The 22,453-nt window shown below is 39.6% G+C and overlaps 1 long non-coding RNA gene across 1 annotated transcript in view; it reads left to right on the forward strand.

Annotated features, from left to right (window-relative positions):
• LOC123791522 (uncharacterized) overlaps positions 1-22,453 on the forward strand; it is a 35,500-nt gene that overhangs the window by 6,858 nt on the left and 6,189 nt on the right. The window lies entirely within an intron of this gene.

Raw genomic sequence — 22,453 nt, forward strand, 5'->3', positions numbered from 1 at the left:
ATATTAGATGTTCTTAAATTTAAGAATCAAGTTGTTACTTGCGTATAATTTCCCTTTCTTATAAAAAAAATCAGTTACCAATTTGAATTTAGAAAGTGCTCTTTGTGAAGAACAAAGCATTAAAAAAAACCCACTATTTATTAAGCATTTTATGCTCTAAAGCTTCCCAAATAGTTATGAATGGTAGTATTCATTACATACTAGTACTCCTAAACAGTAATAGTCATTTACACTTGGGGAAAATTAAGCTATGGAGAGTGTAACTAACATTAAATCTGTCAAAACTGGATCCAGGATTTAACATGTCTGGTCCTTTTCTGTGCTCAGAGATATGGCCATGTCACCTCCTGTGGTTACCTTATAATTCATTCTATTCTTTTTCAGGCTCATACTAAAATACATTTTGCTACCTGGAAAATATTCATCTGTCCTTCCCAGTTTCATATTCTGAATCTCCTAGTGCAGTCCTCTTTGGAGGTGGGTTAGACTCCCTTCCCCATCCCTCACCCCCTCCCATACTCTTGATGAATGCATTTCTAGAAAAGATGAAAAACAGGGGCGTTATTGGCTTGAAAGGTGCTAGCAGCTGAAAAGAGAGAAGAAAATCTCATCAGTATAATGAGAAAATTTGGGACCTGAGAGAGAACAATTGTTTAGTGTCTACTAAAACCACACACAGGATGGCAAAAGACAAATCGATCTGTTTTAATTAAGTGAAAGCAGTAGACCATTAAGTGAATGTCGAAGAACTGTGCCAGGGAGTGTGTTGAATATAATGTTTTACTTAAAACGTTTAGTAAAAACTTTTTACCTGTTTACAAGAGAGAGAGAGATGATAGCACTGTCAACCAAATTGTTGTCAAATGAATAAGTGCATAAAAGACTTTAAAACCAACCCTCTTTTACTCATTAAAGTCTTCTAGTGCTTCATTAATTTTAGTGGTATAATCTGGCTCTGATTGAAGTGCACCGGAATGTAGTTAGTGGCTCGTCAGCGCTGATGAGTTCCCAGTAATTCAGACCATGACGGCAAATCACATGTCTGTTTACATCTCCATGCGTGTTTGGCCATGTCTTCACAGCTTTTACATCCCAGGAACCTACTGTCTTCTTTCTGACCCCACATATATTATGCAAAAGAGATTGCTATTTTCAGAGCTGCTTTTATACAAGTGCGTTCTGTGCAAACAGATTTTGTGGAGACGCCAAAATAGAACATGTCTTTCCCTTATCTTCAGATTCAGTGTACAGATCGCCTATGTGAGTCAAATGCGTTTTTGAAAAGTAAGGAATCTGGTGTGTATGTTAAAAAGTAAATGACAGGCTCAGTTCATTGTATTTCCGCTGTAGCTCTAAGATTCATAAAACTAATTCAGAATTTTAATTCAAATATAATTAGCATAGTGTTATATTAGTTTCAGGTGTCCAATATAATGATTGAGTAATTCTGTCCATTACTCAGTGCTCATCATAAGTGTGATCTTTATCCCCTTTACCTATTTCACCCGTTTCCCTTTCCACCCCACCTACCTCCCCTCTGGCTACCACCGGTTCTCTATATTAAGAGTCTGGTTTTTTGTTTCTTTTTCATTTTCTTGAATTCCACTTAGTGAAATCATAAGGTATTTGTCTTCCTCTGACTGATTTCACTTAGCGTTATACCCTCTAGATCCATCTATGTTGCAAATGACAAGATTTCATTCTTTTTTCTGGCTGAGCAATGTTCGTTTCTATATATCTACCACATCCTCCTAAATTCTCCTTTTACAGTTCCTCAATTACATCTGTCAAACTGATTTACTCATTGTCCCGTATAATTTATTCTTACAGAAAGAATAGATAATTATGGTGCACCTCCTTAAGCTTTGAGGTAGTTTTTATCTGGTGTGGGTATTTTCATAGCACTAGGATAAGTGACTCAGTGAATATATGGGCTCAAAGCAAGAGATCAAACAGTCTAACCCCATCCCTACCATAGGACAAAACAAGAGCACTTAGACCTTCGTAGCAACTGAGTAGGGCTTTCTTCGATGATGTGAAGGTACACCCACCAGATGTGACCTCCCCCTTTTCTAGGTTCCGTGATGGCCATTTGCCTTCTCTTCACATAGATTTTTAACAGAAAAGGTAAAATACGGTTAATTCGGCTTTCTTTTCTGAATCATTCAGTTGTAGACTTGCGGTTCTTTGGTTTGGTCTTCCAGATGGTCTCCATTATGTGCAGATTTTTCTAGTTTAATTCTCATATGGTGGTTTTACCTTTTTTTTCTTGAGGGTTTTGAGGATCCCTCATATACGCTCTGTTTCTCAGTAAAAGTATCAGTATAGGTCTCTACATATATAAGAAAAATAAATTCAGTTGGCTCTTGAACAGCATGGGTTTGGAGCATGGATCCACATATATGCGGATTTTTTTCAATACAGTACTATAAATGTATTTTTTCTTAATGATTTTCTTGATTTTCTTTTCTAGCTTGCTTTATTGTAAGAACACAGTATGTATAACACATATAACATACAAATATATGTTAACTGACTATGCTATCAGTAAAGCTTCTGATCAACAATAGGCTATCATTTAAGTTTTGGGGAGTCAAAAGTTATATGTGGATTTTTGACTTTGCAGGGAATCAGCACCCCTAACCCCCAAATTGTGTAAGGGTCAACTGTATTTTTAATGCTGAGAGATAATGAGTATTTGATTTCTACCTTGATTTTTTTTTTTTAAAGATTTATTGAGAGAGAGAAGGAGAGCGAGCATGAATCATGGGGAGGGGTAGAGGGAGAAACAGACCCCCCACCGAGCAGGGAGCCCAATGCAGGGCTCAATCCCAGGACCCTGGGATAATGACCTGAGCTGAAGGCAGACACTCAACCGACTGAGCCATCCAGGCGCCCCATTTCTACCTTGATTATTGAAATACAATAGCTATTCCATAATTTATACCAATGTTTTCCTCTATTAAAGTTAATAGCAGCTATGTATCTCCTTACATTAAAAAATTAGGCTTTATTCCATTTTAAATCTTAAAAAGTTGTTATGCAATACCTTTTTTTTTTTTTTTAAAAGATTTTACTTATTTGTCAGAGGGAGACAACACAAGCAGGGGGAGCGGCAGGCAGAGGGAGAAGTAGGCCCTCCACAGAGCAGAGAGCCCCATGTGGGACTTGGACCTGACCAAAGGCAGATGCTTAACTGACTGAGCCACCCAGGCATGCCTGTTATGAAATACTTTTGACATTCAAAAAGGAATAAGAAATTTATGTCTGGGGACCAGCAGGTGAGAAGGGGAATCATCATTGTGAAAGGGATAATCTATCCTGACGGCAGAAGGAGGTATAGAGCTGCTTTTACACAACGGGATGGGGAGAAATAGGTGTGGAACCCAGGTGATCCCCTTGGACACCTCCTGGTACTCCCTTATATTACTGTAACAATGCAAAAACAACCCCAACCCAAGAAGGATGTAATTGCCAAGGCCTTAGAACTGAAGGTTTTGCTCACAACGGAAGATAAGGCACCAAGACCAGCCAAGGTGGTAGTTGAGAATGGGGGAAATACAGAAAGGATAATGGAAGAGGCTGATGAAAAATGCCATTTGGAACAATGGGGGATTTAGTTCCTACCACCAACCACCACCCCCCCTTTTCTAAGATCTTCCTTAGGAAGTGAGATCCATGGCAGCTGCAGGAAGCTTCTCCTAGAGTCTATATGATGCAAAGAGTAGATGGTAGTGGCCATGCAAATATATCACTGAGATCTCCTCTTGCAGGGGGCGTAATGGACAACTCCAGGTACTACCCCTCAGGATCGACCATCACGTTCATACTGAGTCCACACTTCCTATACTCTGCTTTCAGCTCATAAATGAGCAAGGCCTATTCCTGTCTTAGGACATGCAAGACTTTTCTAACAGGTGTGAAGACACCCATGGGCCTGTATGAAACTTTCCTGGACCTGTATTGTAGTCTGGAACTTCCTTCATTCCATCTCGTTCTAGTATCATGTTTTGAACACATCTCCCTTCTCATGCTCCCTCCTACAAATAGCACTTTCATGTTGAATCCTGCCTTGGCATCTGCTTCCTGGCTGACCCAGATGCACCTGATAATCTTGTTTCAGGCCTTTGGGTTCTTCCTGATACTTTGTTAACCTATCCTATGGGATACTGAGAAAGGAATGTTGTGTATTTGTTTATTTACTCTTTGTAAGTTCTGTCAATTTGGGCTTCATGTATTTTGAAACTTATTAGATGAATACATATGTAGAATTTTTGTTTCCTTAGTGGATTTACATGTACATAATTATAAAATGTCCTTCCTTTATCCTTTTTTTTTTTTGGCTTAAAAAAAGCATTTTATTGTCTTCTATGATTATTTGGGTTGTCTGCGCTCAGCTGAATGATTTTTTGTATTTTGGAAATTTATCAGTTTTATCGCATGCATGTGTAGTATTTTTTATTTTTACTGAGTAGCATTCAGACTCTTATTAAAATCAACAGTTTTACATCTTCCAGTGTCTTCAGAGTATCAATCTCTCTTGACTTGCGCTTTTTTTTTTTTATTTTAATTCCAGCAGTTGGTATATAGTGTTATATTCATTTCAGGTGTATAATATAGTGATTCAACAATTCTATACATTACTTAGTGCTCCTCAAGATAAGTGTACTCTTAAGCCGCTTCACCTATTTCATCCATCCCCCCACCACCCCTCTGGTAACCATCGTTTGTTCTCTATAGTTAAGAGTCTGTTTCTTGGTTTGTTTCTTTTTTCTTCGTTAGTTTTGATTCTTAAATTCCACATATGAACGAAATCAAAGTATTAATCTTTCCCTGATTTCACTTAGCATTATACTGTCTAGATCCATCTATATTGTTGCAAATGGCAAAATTTCATTCTTTTTTATGGCTGAGTAATACAGCCCGTTGTATATATCTCCCACATCTTGATCCATTCCTCTATTAGTGGACACTTGGGCTGCTTCCATAATTTGGCTATTGCAAATAAAACTGCAATAAACACAGGGGTGCATATATCTTTTCAAGATAGTGTTTTTGTGTTCTTTGGATAAATACCCAGTAGCGGAATTACTGGATCATATGGTAATTCTATTTTTAATTTTTTGAGGAGCCTCCATACTGTTTTCCACAGCCCCGCACCAGTTTGCATTCCACCAATAGTGCAAGAGGGTTCCTTTTTCTCCACGTTCTTACCACATCTGTTGTTTCTTGTGTTTTTTATTTTAGCCATTCTCACAGGTTGAGGTGTTACCGCGCTGTAGTTGTGACTTGCATTTCTGTGGTATTAGTAATTTCGAGCATCTCTTCATGTGGAGGTCTTCTTTGGAGAAATGTCTGTTCATGTCTTCTGCCTGTTTTTCGGTTGGATTATTTGGTTTTTTTGGCGTTGAGTTGTATAAGTTTTTGTTTGCTTTAAGATTTTTATTTGAGAGGGAGAGAGATAGCAAGAGAGAGCATGAGGTGGGGTTGGGGAGGGGGAGAAGCAGGCTCCCCGCTGAGCAATGTGGGGCTTGATTCCAGGACCTGGGATCATGACCTGAGCCAAAGGCAGACACTTAACTGACTGAGCTGCCCAGGTACTTCAAGCTCTGTAAGTTCTTTATATATTTTTGGAATTTCAAGTTTTATCAGATATGTTATGAGCAAGTATCTTCTCTCATTCTGTAGGTTGTCTTTTAGTTTTGTTGATTTGTTTCCTTTGCTCTGTGGAAGCTTTTTATTTTAATACAGTCCCAATAGTTTATTTTTGCTTTCGTTCCCCTTGCCTCAAGAGTCAGGCCTAGAAAAATGTTGCTACAGCCGGTGTCAGAGAAACTGCCTGTGCTCTCTTCAAGGATTTTTATGGCTTCAGGTCTCCCATTTAGATCTTTAATTCATTTTGAGTTTATTTTTGTGTATGGAGTAAGAAAGTGGTCCACTTTCTTTTGCGAGCAATTGTCCAGTTTTCCCAATACCATTTGTTAAAGAGACTTTTCCCCATTGCATATTCTTGCCTCCTTAGTCAAAGAATAATTGACCATATAATTGGGTTCATTTCTGGGCTCTTTATTCTGTTCCATGGATCTATGTGTCTGTTTTTGTGCCAGTATCCTACTGTTTTGATTACTACAGCTTTATAGTTTATCTTGAAATCTGAGATTATAATGCTTGCAGTTTTGTTCTTTTTCAAGATTGCTTTGGCCATCAGGTTTTTTTATGGTTCCATACAAATTTTAGGATTTAGGATTAGTCTAATTCTGTGAAAAATGCTGTTGGTATTTTAATAAGGATTGAATTATATCTGTAGATTGCTTTGGGTACTATAGGCATTTTAACGATATTGGTTCTTCCAGTCCATGAACACGGAATGTTTTTCCATTTCTTTGTGTCATCTTCAGTTTCTTTCATCTGTGTTTTTTAGTTTTCAGAGTATAGGTCTTTGAGTATAGGTCTTAAGTTTATTCCTAGGTATTTTATTGTTTGGGGGCCAGTTGTAAATGGGATTGTTTTCTGAATTTCTCTTTCTGCTGTTTCTTTATTAGTGTATAGAAATGCAATGGATTTCTGTATATTGGCTTTGTATCCTGCAACCTTGCTAAATTTATCACTTCTAGTAGTTTTTTTGTGCAGTGTTTAGGGTTTTCTATGTATAGTATCATGTCAAGTTGTGACAGTTTTAGTTCTTTGCTTCGGATTTGGGTGGTTTAATTTCTTATCTGACTGCTATGGCTAGGCCTTCCAGTACTATGTTGAATAAAAGTGGTGAGAGAAAAAGGGGAAAAGCTCTGTTTTTCATCATTGTGTATGATATTAGCTGTGGGTTTTTCATATATGGTCTTCATTATGGTGAGGTATGTTCCCTCTAAACCTACTTGATTGAGGGTTTTTATCATGAATGGATGTTGTACTGTGTCAAATGCTTTTTCTGTATCTATTGAAATGATCGCAGTTTTTATCCTTTCTCTTCTTGATGTGATGTATGATGTCGACTATTTGCAAATATCGAACCACCCTTGCATCTCAGGAATCAATCCCATTTGATCGTAGTGAATGATTTTTTTAATGTATTTTTGGATTCAGTTTGCTAATATGTTGTTTATTTTTGCATCTATGTTCATCAGAGATACGGGTTTGTAGTTCTGTTGTTTCATAGTGTCTTACCTGGTTTTGGTATCAGGGTAATGCAGGCCTCATAGAAAAAATTTGGAAGCTTTCCCTTCTCTTCTATTTTTTGAAATACTTTGAGAAGAAAGAAACTCTTTAAATGTTTGGTAGAATTCACCTGTGAAGCCGTCTGATCCTGGACTTCTGTATGTTGGGAGTTTTTTGATCACTGATTCAGTTTCATTACTGGTAACTGATATGTTTAAATTTTCTATTTCTTCCTGATTCAGTTTTGGGAGGTTATAGGTTTCTAGGAATTTATCCATTTCTTCTAGGTTGTCCAATTGGCTGACATATAATTTTTCATAATCCACTTACAGTCCTTTATATCTCTTTGGTATTGGTAGTTATTTTTCCTCTTTCATTTCTTATTTTGTTTGAGTCCTTTTTTTTTTTTTAAGAGTCTGGATAGAGGTGTATCATTTCTTTTTTTTTAATAATATTTTTTTATTGTATTGCGTTAGTCACCATACTGTACATCCCTGGTTTCTGATGTAAAGTTCGATGATTCATTAGTTGCGTATAACACCCAGTGCACCATGCAATACGTGCCCTCCTTACTACCCATCACCAGTCTATCCCATTCCCCCAACCCTCTCCCCTCTGAAGCCCTCAGTTTGTTTCTGAGTCCATAGTCTCTCATGCTTCATTCCCCCTTCTGATTACCCCCCCCCTTTCTTTATCCCTTTCTTCTCCTACCAATCTTCCTAGTTCTTATGTTCCACAGATGAGAGAAATCATATGATAATTATCTTTCTCTACTTTACTTATTTCACTTAGCATTATCTCCTCCAGTGCCGTCCATGTTGCAGCAAATGTAGAGAACTCGTTCTTTCTGATAGCTGAGTAATATTCCATTGTATATATGGACCACATCTTCTTAATCCATCATCTGTTGAAGGGCATCTCGGTTCCTTCCATGATTTAGCTATTGTGGACAATGCTGCTATGAACATTGGGGTGCATATGGCCCTTCTCTTCACTACGTCTGTATCTTTGGGGTAAATACCCAGTATTGCAATGGCTGGGTCATAGGGTAGCTCAATTTTTAACTTTTTAAGGGACCTCCACACTGTTTTCCAAAGTGGCTGTACCAACTTGCATTCCCACCAACAGTGTAAGAGGGATCCCCTTTCTCCACATCCTCTCCAACAATTGTCGTTTCTTGCCTTGTCCATTTTTGCCATTCTAACTGGCGTAAATTGGTATCTCAGTGTGGTTTTGATTTGAATTTCCCTGATGGCTAATGATTTTGAACATTTTTTCATGTGTCTGTTAGCCATTTGTATGTCTTCATTGGAAAAGTGTCTGTTCATATCTTCTGCCCATTTTATGATTTGTTTATTTGTTTCTCGCGTATTGAGTTTGAGAAGTTCTTTGTAGATCTTGGATACCAGTCTTTTATCTGTAGCATCATTTGCAGATATCTTCTCCCATTACGTGGGCTGCCTCTTAGTTTTTTTTGATTGTTTCCTTGGCTGTGCAGAAGCTTTTTATTTTGATGAAGTCCCACAAGTTCATTTTATCTTTTGTTTCTCTTGCCTTTGGAGATGTGTTATGAAAAAGGTTGCTTTGGCCGATGTCGTAGAGGTTGCTGCCTATGTTTTCCTCTAGGATTTTGATGGATTCCTGTATCAGATCGAGGTCTTTCATCCATTTGGAGTTTATCTTTGTGTATGGTGTGAGATAGTGGTCAAGTTTCATTCTTTTGCATGTAGCTGTCCAATTTTCCCAGCACCATTTATTGAAGAGACTGTCTTTTTTCCACTGGATGTTTTTTCCTGCTTTACCAAAGATTAGTTGCCCAAAGAGCCAAGGGTCCATTTCTGGGTTCTCTATTCTGTTCCATTGGTCTGTGTGTCTGTTTTTGTGCCAGTACCATGCTGTCTTTGTGATCCCAGCTTTGTAGTACAGCTCGAAATCTGGCATTGTGATGCCCCCAGCTTTGTTTTTCCTTTTCAACAGTTCCTTGGCGATTCGGGGCCTTTTCTGGTTCCACACAAATTTAAGGGCTGTTTGTTCCAGTTCGTTGAAAAATGTCATTGGTATTTTGATCGGGATAGCATTGAAAGTGTAGATTGCTCTGGGTAGCGTGGACATTTTAACTATGTCAATTCTTCTGATCCATGAGCATGGAATATTTTTCCATCTTTTTGTGTCTTCCTCAACGTCTTTCAAGAGTTATTTACAGTTTCTAGAATATAGGTCCTTTACGTCTCTGGTTAATTCCAAGGTAACGTATGGTTTTTGGTGCTATTGTAAATGGGATGGATTCCCTAATTTCTCTTTCTTCAGTCTCATTATTCGTGTGTAGAAATGTAACTGATTTCTGAGCATTGATTTTGTATCTTGCCACATTACTGAATTGCTCTATAACTTCTGATAGTTTGGGAGTGGTTTCTTTTGGGTTTTCCATATAGAGTATCATGTCATCTGCGAAGAAAGACAGTTTGACTTTTTCTTCGCCGATTTGGATACCTTTTATCCCTTTTTTGTTTTCTGATTGCTGTTGCAAGGACTTCTAGTACTATATTGAATAATAGTGGCGAGAGTGGGCATCCTTGTCGTGTCCCTGATCTTAAGGGAAAGGCTTCCAGCTTTTCCCCGTTGAGAATAATATTTGCTGTAGGCTTTTCATAGATGGCTTTTATGAGCTTGAGAAATGTCCCCTCTGTTCCTACACTCTGAAGGGTTTTAATCAGGAAAGGATGCTGTATTTTGTCAAATGATTTTTCTGCATCTATTGAGAGAATATGATTTCTGAATTTTTGTTTCTGAATAAAATCTAAGACACTGATAGATTTGTGAATGTTGAACCACCCTTGCATCCCAGGGATGAATCCCACTTGGTCATGATGGATAATCCTTTTAATGTACTGTTGGATTCTATTAGCCAGGATCTTGTTGAGGATTTTGGCGTCCATGTTCATTAGGGAAATCGGTCTGTAATTCTCCTTTTTGATGGGGTCTTTGTCTGGTTTGGGGATCAAGGTAATATTGGCCTCATAGAATGAGTTTAGTAGCTTTCCTTCTGTTTCTATTTTTTGAAATAGCTTTAGGAGAATAGGTATTATTTCTTCTTTGTTTGTTTGGTAGAATTCCCCAGGAAAACCGTCCAGGCCTGGAGTTTTGTTTTTTGGAAGGTTGTTTATCACTGACTCAATCTCTTCATAATTAATTGTCCTGTTTAAAAAATCAATTTCTTCCTGTTTCAGTCGTGGTAGTTTATGGGTTTCCAGGAAGGCCTCCATCTCTTCCAGATTGCTTAATTTATTGGCATAAAGCTGTTGATAAAAATTTCTAATAATCCTTCCAATTTCATTGGTGTTGGTTGTGACCTCTCCTTTTTCATTCATAATTTTATTAATTTGGGTCCTTTCTCTATTCTTTTGGATAAGTCTTGCCAGAGGTCTGTCAATGTTATTAATTCTCTCAAAGAACCAGCTTCTAGCTCTGTTGATCTGCTCTACTGTACTCCTGGTTTCTAATTCGTTGATTTCTGCTCTAATTTTGGTCAACTGCTTCCTCGTGCATGAATAGGTCTGTTCCTCTGTTGCTGTTCCAGCTTCTTGAGGTGAGAATATAAAAACTGCATTTTAGATTTTTCTATTCTTTTGAGTGAGGCTTGGATGGCTATGTATTTCCCCCTTAGGGCTGCCTTTGCAGTATCCATAGGTTTTGGACCGTTGTGTTTTCATTCTCGCTGATCTCTATAAATTGTTTAAAAATGATTTTTGATTTCCTGGTTTATCGAATCATTCCTGAGCAGGATAGTTCTTAGTCTCCAAGTGTTTGAGTTTCTTCCAAATTTTTCCTTGTGGTTGAGTTCCAATTTCAAAGTGTTGTGTTCTGAGAATATGCAGGGAATAATTTCAGTCTTTTGGTATTGGTTGAGACCTGTTTTGTGTCCCAGAACATAGTCTATTCTTGAGAATGTTCCATGGGCATTAGAATAGAATGAGTATTCTCTGCTTCTGGGGTGTAGTGTTCTATATATATCTATGAGGTCCAACTCGTCGAGTATGGCATTCAAAGCCTTTGATTCTTTGCTTAGTTTTTGCAAGGGTGTTCTGTCTATTTCTGATAGTGGGGTGTTGAGGTCCCCTACTATTAACGTATTTTTATCTGTATGTCTCTTTATTCTGGTTAAGAGTTGGCTTGTGTATCTTGCTGCTCCCCTGTCGGGGGCATATATATTTATAATTGTCATATCCACTTGTTGGATACATCCTTTAAGAATAATATAGTGCCCTTCTGTGTCTCTAACTATAGTCTTTAGTTTAAAATCCAATCTGTCTGATATGAGAATTGCTACCCCAGCTTTCTTTTGAGGTCCATTTGCGTGAAAGATGTTACTCCATCCCTTTACTTTCAGTCTGAATGTATCTTTGGGTTCAAAATGAGTCTCTTGTAGACAGCAAATGGATGGGTCATGTCTTTTTATCCAATCTGCAACCTTGTGGCATTTATGGGAGCATTTAAGCCATTCACATTGATACTGAATACTGAGAGATATGATTTTAATGATGCCATGTTGCCAGTAAAGTCTTTGTTTGTATTGGTTGTGACTTTCTGTTCTGTATCACTCTTGGGGCCTTTTTACCTTTATAGAACCCCCCTTAATATCTCCTGTAGAGCTGGTTTTGTGGTTACAAAATTGGTCAGTGACTGGCGATTCTGGAAGGTCTTTATCTCTCCATCAATTCTGAATGACAGCCTTGCTGGATAAACGATCCTTGGCTGCATGTTTTTCTCTGAAAGAACTTTAAAAATGCCCCCCCGACCCTTTCTCTCATTCCAGGTCTGTGTAGACAGGTCTGACATAATTCTGATACCTTTGCCCTGGTACGTGAGAAATTTCTTTGCCCTGGCCGCTTTCAATACTGTATCCTTGGATCTAATATTTGTGAATTGCACTATGACGTGACGTGGTGTAGGTTTGTCGTGGTTGAGCTTGGGAGGGGTCCTCTCTGCCTCTTGGACACGAATGTTTGTTTCCCTCGCTAGATTAAGGAAGTTTTCAGCTACATTTTGTTCAAATATCTCTTCTAGACCTCTGTTTTTCTCCACCCCCCTCGGGGATGCCGATGATTCTGACATTGGATCGTTTCATTGAGTCAGTAATCTCCCGTAACCTACATTCCTGAGCGTGGATTTTTTTAAGTCCAGCTTCTATTTTCGCTTTTTCTTCTACTAACCCATCCTCCAAATCCTCCAATTCGCTGATAAGTTCCTCTGCCTCATTCACCCTGGCCTTCAGAGCCTCTAGTTTTGACTGCGTTTGGCTCATAGAATTTTTAATTTCTGCCAGATTCGCTCTCATTTCCGCCCTTAGAGATTCTATATTCTCATTAACATTTTCGTTAATACTTTTTTCAAGGCTACATATCATCTTGACCATTGTTACTCTGAATTCCATTTCTGATAATTTGGTTATATCCATATCCATTAGTTCTGTGGTAGAGGCCACAGACTCATTGTCTTTTCTTTGCCGGGGGGGGGGGACTTCTCCTTCTCGTCATTCTGATGAGGAGAGGTTGCGGGGTTGTCCAGAGCCCAAATTATTGACCAGGACCCAGGCCGTGCGCCCTTGTTTTATAGGTACCTTAGGGATGTGGGCTTCTTGATTTTTCAGCCTGCCTTCTGGGGGAGGGGCCCGCCGCACCGATACTCAGGCAACCCTGTTTGGGTAGAGTCTCCTTGTACCCTGCGAGGGGGGATGGGGATGGGCACACTGTGAGCCGGTATTTCCAGGCTTTTGTTCTCTGGCGGCTTTCCCTGGCGGTTTGCTGTGCCTCTTCTGAGAGTCAGAGCAGCAGTGGCCAAATCTCAGCCTCTGTCCAGAACAGAGGGATTGCGGCCCGTTCTCTACTAATGTTCTGGCCACTTTAACTCTGTTTCTGTTGGTGCTGCTCAACCCTGCAGCGTCCTGGGATGTGTGCCCCACACGCGGCGTCCCGGCCCTCACTTCCAGGGCCGGCGCGTCTCTGTCCTTTGTGTTTCTAGCACCGCCAGCCGCCAGCCGCCCCCACGTGCTCCCGGAGCTCCCGGGCTCAGTCTGGATCCAGTGAGCGCACCGGAGCTCTGGCCCTCAGTCTGCTCGCGCTTTCCCCGGCTCACGGTCTCAGTCTGCTCTCTCAAGGGTTCTGGTCCACGAGTCTGCCCGCTCCCCCGTGCAGGTGGCTACCGCTTCCCGGCGCCCGAACGCAGCGGCTCCCTCCCCCTTCCGTTTATCTTCCGATATCTGTGTGCGGTTTCACGGCTCCCCGCTTCATACCTCAATACTCAGCGCTGGAGATGTTCATTTGTAGAGATCCAGATGCATCTTCCTGCATCTCGGGCTGCTTCCGTGGATGTTCAGGCTGGTCTGGTACCTATCCAGCTCGACTCAGGGGACCGGCTGAAAAAGGGGTCCCCTACTCCTCCGCCATCTTAACACCTCCGTTTTGAGGCTGGACGGTGCCCATTGTGGGCTGGCAGGGCGGGATTCTGGAAGAGCTCTCCTGGCTTGCGGAAGGCAGTCGTGCGGCTGTGTCCTCACAGGGCGGACAGCGAGCTTGGCTCTGGGGTCTCTTCTTACTAGGACACTAATCCTGTAGGATCCCTTATGGCCTTGTTTATCTTTAATCACTTCCTCAGAGGCCCCACCTTCCAGAATCGGCCATGGGGAGCTGGGTCTGAGACCTACTGTTGAAGGAGATCATCGAAAGCTCCATGTACTTTTTGATTTCTTCTTTGATTTCTTGGTTGACCCACTCATTGTTAGGCAGCATGTTATTTAGCCTACATGCATATGTTCTTTCCATATTTTTTCTTATGGTTCATTGCTGGTTTCATAGCATTGTGGTCAGAAAAGATACATGATATGACTTCAATCTTTGTGAATTTGTTTAGACTTGTTTTGTGGCCTAATATGTGATCTATTCTGGAGAATGTTCTTTGTGCACTTAAACAATGTGTATTCTTTTTTAGGATGGAATATTCTGAATAAATCTGTTAGATCCATCTGGTCCAATGTGCCATTCAAAACCACTGTTTCCTTGTTGATTTTCTGTTTGGACGATCTGTCCGTTGATTTAAGTGGGGTGTCAAAGTCCTCTACTATTGTATTACTATTGATTATTTCCTTTATGCTTGTTATTGGCTGCTTTATGTATTTGCAAGTTCCCACACTGGGTGCATAAATATTTGTAATTGTTTTGTCTTCTTATTGGATTGTTTCTTTTATTATTATATAGTGTCGTTCTTTGTCTCTTGTTATAGTCTTTGTTTTAAAGTCTGTTTTATCCAATATAAGTATGATGCTCTGGCTTTCTTTTCACTTCCATTTGAATGATAAATGCTTTTCCATCCCTTTTCACTTGTATGTGTCTTTAGGTCTGAAATAAGTCTCTTGTAGGCAGCATATAGATGAGTATTTCCTTTTTATCCGTTCTGTCATCCTGTATCTTTTGATTGGAGTGTTTAGTCCATTTACATTCCAAGTAATTATTGATAGGTATATAGTTATTGCTGTTTTGTTACTCAAATTAGTTGTTTTTATAGTTCTTCTCTGTTCCTTTCTTTTCTTGCTCTCTTCCCTCACTGTTTGCTGGCTTTCTTTAGTGATGTACTTGGATTCCTTTCTCTCTCTCTCTCTCTCTTTTTTTTTTTGCATATATATTACTGATTATTTTTGTTTGTGGTTACCATTAGACTTGTACATAACATCTTATGTATACAGCAGTCTATATTAAGTTGATGGCTGCTTAAGTTTGAACCCACTCTTTACTCCTCTCCACCCCACGTTTTTGATTTATAGTGCCATACTTTACATCCTTTTATTTTGTGAATCCCCTGATTTTTATAGATAAGTTTAATTTTAGTGGCTGTGTGTTTCCCACTTCTCTTATTCTTACTTATGGTCTTTCCTTTCCACTCAGAGTCCCCTTTTAATTTCTTATAGGGCTGGTTTAGTGCATATGAATTCCTTTAACATTTGTTTTTCTGGGAAACTGTTTATCTCTCCTTCTATTCCAAATGATAGCCTTGCTGGATAGAGTATTCTTGGCTGCAGGTGTTCACCAGAGCTGCAGGAGCACTGAACTGCACTTTGCTTTACCTGTGTTGTCCCCTGAGAAACTTTGGGTGGTGCATAGGGCCTGCATTGAGACCAGATATCTATTCCCAGCGCACTGCTGGGAACAGAGCTGCTCTGATATGTGTAGTTATCTTCCCCTCTGTACTGGGGAAGGAGTCTCTTTGGAGTTGTGCTTGCCCTTGCCAGGGGTACTTGTACACTGCCAGGCTTATGGCAACTCTTTGGATGGGCTCTGGCGAAGGGTGTATTGGAGGGAGCAGGTCTGCAGGAGAATGTAGGGGCAGGGCATAGACTGTTAGCAAGGTTTGCATAGGTCTGTTGCAGGAAAGGACCTGGAACTGTTTTAGAAAACTCCTGCTGCAGAACTGGAGGGGGCAGTTCTGCAGGGGAGCACAGGGGTGGGGCAGTCATGTCAGCAGGGTCCAAAAATGCCTGTTATGGGAGGGGACCTTCAGCTGCCCAAAACTTCTGCCGAGGCTGCCTATGTTGGAGGGGGCAGATCGGCAGAAGTATGCATGGGCAGGGTGTGTTCTTAGCAAGCTAGTTGGAGAGTGCTGGTTCCTGCAGGTGTGGGTGCAGGCTGGGGAGCAGGAGAGGGAAATGGTGCCCGCCAGATCTTTTGGTCTTGGGGAAGTTTCCCAATGATTCCAACCCTCCAGCACAGGCTGTGAGATTAGTATACAAATCTCCCTCCCATATACCCCAGGTGTTTTTCAAAAGCAAAGAGGATACCATAAAATTTAGAAAAATATCAGAGTGCATCTCAACTTATAAAGATAATTATATGAAACTTATTTAGGTTTTACATTTATACACTGTACACTCACACATGTACACTGGATTATAATACAATATTTTCACATAGGTTACAGCAAAAAAAGTCACTGCCTTATTATTTAATCATCATAAAAACTTTGCGAGGCAGGAATTACCTCCATTTTACAAATGAAATCAAGACTTAAGTTAAAAAACAAACAAAAAAACCTAACCAAAGAGATTAAAGATCTGTACTCTGAAAACTAAAAAACACTTATGAAAGAAATTGAAGATGACACAAAGAAATGGAAAACATTACATGTTCATGGATTGGAAGAACAGATGTTGTTAAAATGTCTACACTACCCAAAGCAATCTACACATTTAATGCAACCTGTGTCAAAATACCAACAGCATTTTTCACAGAACTAGAACAAACAATCCTAAAATTTGTATGGAACTACAAAAGACTCTGAATAGCCAAAGCAACCTTGAAAAAGAAAAGCAAACCTGAGGCATCACAATTCTGGACTTCAAGTTGTGTTACAAAGCTGTAGTGATCAAGACCGTATGGTACTGGCACAAAAACAGCCACATAGATCCATGGAACAGAATGGAAAACCCAGAAATGGACCTACAACTATATGGTCAACTAATCTTTGACGAAGCAGGAAAGAATATCCAGTGGAAAAAAGAGTCTCTTCAACAAATGGTGTTGGGAAAACTGGACAACCACATGCAGAAGGATGAAAGCGGACCACTTTCTTATACCATACACAAAAATAAATTCAAAATGGATCAAAGACCTAAATATGAGACAAAAACCCATAAAAATGCTAGAGGAGAACACAGGCAGTAACTTCTTTGACTTTGGTCGTAGCAGCTTCTTACTAGGTACGTCTTCTGAGGCAAGGGAAACAAAAGTAACAAACGATTGGGACTTCATTAAGATACAAAGCTTCTGCACAGCAAAGGAAACAATCAACAAAACTAAAAGGCAGCCTTTGGAATGGGAGATGATATTTGCAAATGGCATATCTGATAAAGGGTTAGGATCCAAAATATAAAGAGTTATAGAACTCAATAACCCCGAACCAAATAATCCAGCTAAAAAAAAAAAAAAAAAAAGGCAAAAAACATGAATAAACAGTTCTCCAAAGAAGCTACACAGATGGCCAACAGACACATGAAAAGATGCCCAACATCACTCATCGTCAGGGAAATCCAAATCAAAACTACAATGAGATACCACCTTACATCTGTCAGAATGGCTAAAATTAACAACACAGGAAATAACATGTGGGTAAGGATGTAGAAGAAGGGGAACCCTCTTACACTGTTGGTGGGAATGCAAACTGGTGCAGCCACTGTGGACAAGAGTGTGGAGGTTCCTCAGAAAGTTAAAAATAGAGCCACCCTACAACCCAGCAATTGCACTACTAGGGATACATGCACTCCAATATTTATATGTTTATATATATACACATATATATATCACAACTTCTTTACGCATTTATATATAATATTACTCATCCATCACAAGAATGAAATCTTCTCATTTGCAATGATGTGGTTGGAGCTAGAGTGTATTATTCTAAGTGAAATAAGTCAGAGAAAGACCAATACATATGGTTTCAGTCATACGTGGGACTTAAGAAACAAAACAGATTGTACCTGGGGAAAAAAGAGAGGCAAACCATACAACAGACTGAGGGTTGCTGGAGGGATGGGTTAAATGGCTGATGGGCATTAAAGAGGGCACTCGTGATGAGCACTGGGTGGTGGTATATGTAAGCGATGAATCACTGAATTCTATACCTGAAACTAATATTACACTGTTGTTAACTAACTGGGGCTAAAATAGAAATTTTGAAAAAGAAAAGTAAGAGTATGGAAAAAAATGTGCCCTTAGTCATATAGTTGATTAGTGGCAGATCCTGAATTTAAGGCAAATCTTTTGATCTCAAAACGCTTTCTTGTGGCTGCTTCCAAAACGTGTTCTTGTATGACTTTTGGCCTAAGGGAGAATAATTTCCCGTAAGCAGACATACTTATGGTGATGATGTGGCAGCGGAGAAGTCAAGGAGAAGGACACAGGTTTCTCTTCCTCCATGGAAGAGAACCAGAATGATTTCCCCGCCATCAAAGCCTATTTTATCTGCATTCTACTCTAGATGCAGGGAATATAGCAAATTAAAAAGGTCCCATGACTAAGAACGATGTTCTTTTCAGCTTCATGAATATTGATTGAACTAGAGCTTTGGAGATAGGAACTACTTGCATGCTATGACTACTTAGGCTGGAAGCTATGGCATTCAGCTAGAATTTTAATAATTGCAAGTCTCTTTATCTCTTTCATTAGACTCACTTCTCACATAAAACATCTCTTATTTTCACCATAACATTGCCAGTGTGCCTGTTTTTATAGCAGAAGTATAACTTTCCACAACTTCTGCAAACAGGATTACATCTATCAAATGTTTGGCAATGCTTGAGGAGAAAGGATATTCTTGTATGCAATTTAGATGCTGTTACGTGATCTGAAAATTGAGGAACAGTCAGGGAAGGATATTTAATGAATATGGAGATTTCAACAAAAATTGAGATGCCAGATTGAGTGTTTAGAAATTCATTGTAGACATGGTTATTAAATGCCTGTCTTTAGTTATGAATATCTTGTTCTTAAAAAGGAAAGCTACAGATGAGCAATTCCTGATAATACAATAAAAGTCAAACAGCCTTAGAAATCAATAGTTTCAAATGTAGATGAAATAAAGTCTGTGGACAAACTAATATTCAGTGCAAATGTAGTTTGGTTGATGAGTAGAACGAATGGCGAAGGTGACAAATGAATTAGGTAAAAATACAACAAAAAAGAGAGAGATTAGCTACACTTCCTGTACTGTAGACACTCTGTTAATTCTCCCTGTTCATAATAATCACACTGTTTGGGATGCTGTGATACAGATTGCAGAACTTTTTCTCGTGACCGTGTTCCCATTCCTGTACTTTTTATCTTTTTTATTTTATAACTGGAAGTGTGTAAGTCTCAATCCACATCACTTACTTCACTGATTCCACACTCACACTCACCTCCCCTCTGGCAAACAACAGTTTGTTCCCTGTATTTATGGGTCTGTTTCATTTTTATTCATTTCTTTTTGTCATTCCACATATAAGTGAAATCATATGGGACTTGCTTGGTCTCTAACTTACTTCAGTTAGCAAAATACCGTCTAGATCCCACCATGCTGTTGCAAAGGGCAAGATCTCATTCTTTTTCATGGCCGAGTAATATTCCATATGACCTCTTCTTAATCTGGTCAACCTATCAGTGGACACTTAGATTATTGCCACGTCACGTCTATTGTAAATAGTGCTGCAGTGTTGTCTCCATGGGGTGGATATACCTTTTCAAGTCTGCGTCTTTGTGTTCTTTGGGTAAACAGCCAATAGTGGAATTACTGCATCGTATGGTTTTTCTAATTTTTAATATTTTGAGGAAACTCCATAGTTTTCCCCAGTGGCTGCACCAATTTACATTCCTACCAACAGTGCATGAGCGCTCCTTTTCCTCCACATCCCCGCTGACACTTGTCATTTCTCACCTTTGTGATTCTGGCCATTCTGATAGGTATGAGGTGCTATCTCCTTGTGGTATTGGTTTGCATTTCCTTGATGATGGTGATGTGGACGATCTTTTCATGTGTCTGGTGGCTTATTTGTATGTCTTTTGGGGAGAAAGATGTATATTCAGACGCTCTGCCCACCTTTTAATCTGAAGATTTGTTATTTCCATGTTGACTTGTGTGAGTGCTTTACATATTTTGGAAATGAACCCCATATTGGAAATATCACTTGTAAATATTTTCTTCCATTCACTAGGTTGCTTTTTTGTTGTGTTGATGGTTTCCTTTGCTCTGCAAAAGCTTGTTATTTTGTTGTGGTCCCAGTGGTGTGTTACTGCTTTTGTTTTACTTGCCTGAGGAGAGCTATCCATAAGTATGTTGCTGAGGCCAGTGTCCGAGGGTTTCCTGTCTACGTTTTCTCTGAGAAGTTTTATGGTTCCATGCCTCACGTTTAGCTCTTTAATCCATCTTGAGTTTATTTTGGTGTGAAGTATAAGAAAGTGGTCCAGGGGTGCCTGGGTGGCTCAATCAGTTAAGCATCTGCCTTCAGCTTAGGTCATGATCTCCGGCTCCTGGGATTGGGGCCCAGATGGGACCCCCTGCTCCGTGGGAAGTCTGCTTGTCCCTTTGCCTCTGCCTCTCTTTCCTGCTTGTGTGCACGCGCACTCTAATAAATGACTGAATGGATCTTAAAAAAAAAAAAAGCTGTCCAGTCTCATTCTTTTCATGTAGCTGTCCAGTTTCCCCAGCACCATTTACTGAAAAGACGGTCTTTCCTCCCTTGTATACTCTTGCCCCCTTTGCTGTCGATTAACTGACCAGAGAATCACAGGTTCATTTCTGAGCTCTCTGTCCTGTTCCATGGATCTCTAGGTCTCTTACTGTTTTGATTTACTATAGCCTTGCAGTACGTCTTGAAATCTGGGATCGTGATACCTCCAGCTTTGTTCTTCTGTCTCAGGGTTGCCCTGGCTGTCTGAGGTCTTTTTCGGTTTCATGGAATTTGGGGATTATTTATTCTGGTTTGGCGGAAAATGCTAGTGCTGTTTTGATAGGGATTGCGCTGAATCTGTAGATTGCTTTGAGCAGTATGGACGTTCCAATGATATTCACTCTTCCAGTGCATGGGCGTGGTGTATTTTTCCATTTGTTTATGTCATCTTCAAATTTCTTTCATCAGTGACTTCTAGTTCTCAGAGGATAGGTCTTTTACCTCCTTGGTTAAATTTATTCCTAGGTGTTATTTTCTTTTTGGTGCACTTGTAAGTGGAATTGTTTTCTTAATCTCTCTCTGCTTCCTCATTACTATATAAAAATACAACAGATTACTGTATATTAATATTGTATCCTGCACCTTTACTGAGTTCATGTATTCTAGTAGTTTCATGATGGAGTTTTTAGTGTATCACGTCATCTGCGATAGGGACAGTTTTACTTCCTCCTTACCACTTTGGATGCCTTTTCTTTCTTTCTCTTGTCTGATTGCTGTGGCTGTGATGTCCAGTATTATGGTGAATAAAAGTGGTGAGAGTGGACATGCTTGCCGTCTTCCTGATCTTTTAGTTTTTCACCTTTGAGTATGTGGTTTGCTGTGAGTTATTCATACAGAGCCTTTATTATGTTCGTTTCTGTTTCCCTCAACCCACTTTGGTGAGAGTTTGTATCATGAATGGATGTAGTATTTTGTCAGATGCTTTCTCTGCATCTATTGAGATGATCATATGGTTTTTATCCTTCTTAATGTGATATATCACATTGATTTGTGGATATTGAACCACCCTTGTATCCCAAGAATAAATCCCACTCGACCATGATGAATGATCCTTTTCATGTATTGTTGAATTTGTTTTGCTCATGTTTGGGGAATTTTGCATGTGTTCGTCAAAGGTATTGGCTTATGGTTTTTCTTTCTTTTTGTTTTTGGTCTTGGTATCAGGCTAATGTTGGTGTGGTAGAATGCATTTCAAACTTTTCCTTCCTCTTCTGTTTCTGGGAATAGCTTGAGAAGAATAGGTATTTACTCTTCTGTAAATGTTGTGGTATAGGTTTAGATCACAAGGCTTGCTTCCTTTTTATATTAGTCTCCAAATATTTTTATGCCACTGCTTGATTTTCAGCTTTTCTTCAAAAAAATAAAAAAGAAATAATGTTGGCATATGCCCCCATTGGTCTCTTCAGCTCCTATTTGCTTAGGTTTCTTTAGGTGTAGGCATTTGCCTTCATTTACCTCTTATCTCATAAGACCTTTCAGAAGAGGGACCGTCCAGGTCTGTTGATTTACCTAAAGCACAGTTTTAAAGGGATATTCAGAGATCAGTTATCGTAACATTACTGTAGTGGTTCCTCTTTTTTTATGACTTCTTTCACAAACCCCTTACATAGTACATCCAATGTGATGAGCACGTCTAAATGCACTTTCCAGTTATCAGTGTTCTGCTCCCAGCAGCCCTATGAGGTAGACATTATGATCCTTATATACAAAGGAAACTGAGGAACACAGAGCCTGAATAAATCACTTAACGGGATATGGTGGGAGAGTTGGGACTTGTGCCTATAGAGTGGACTTGCTCGGCCACAACACCAGTGTTATCTACCTTTTATCTATTTGTCCCTAGAATCCCAGTCACTGGATGAGGTTCTGATCTCTCATCCGTCTACGGGCCTTGATTGGCAAACCGTCCTCCACCCCATCCCATTCAGGGTATTTAACATGATATCCTCAGTTATACTGACTGCAGTTTCCTTGTCTGAATTTTTACCACACATCAGTTTGCCATTCAGAAATTAATGTGGTGCCTATCAGCACTAGTTCATCCTCTTTTAC

This window comes from Ursus americanus, chromosome 5 (genome assembly GCF_024610735.1).
Source record: "Ursus americanus isolate L20-20 chromosome 5, mUrsAme1.1.p, whole genome shotgun sequence".
NCBI lineage: Eukaryota > Metazoa > Chordata > Mammalia > Carnivora > Ursidae > Ursus > Ursus americanus.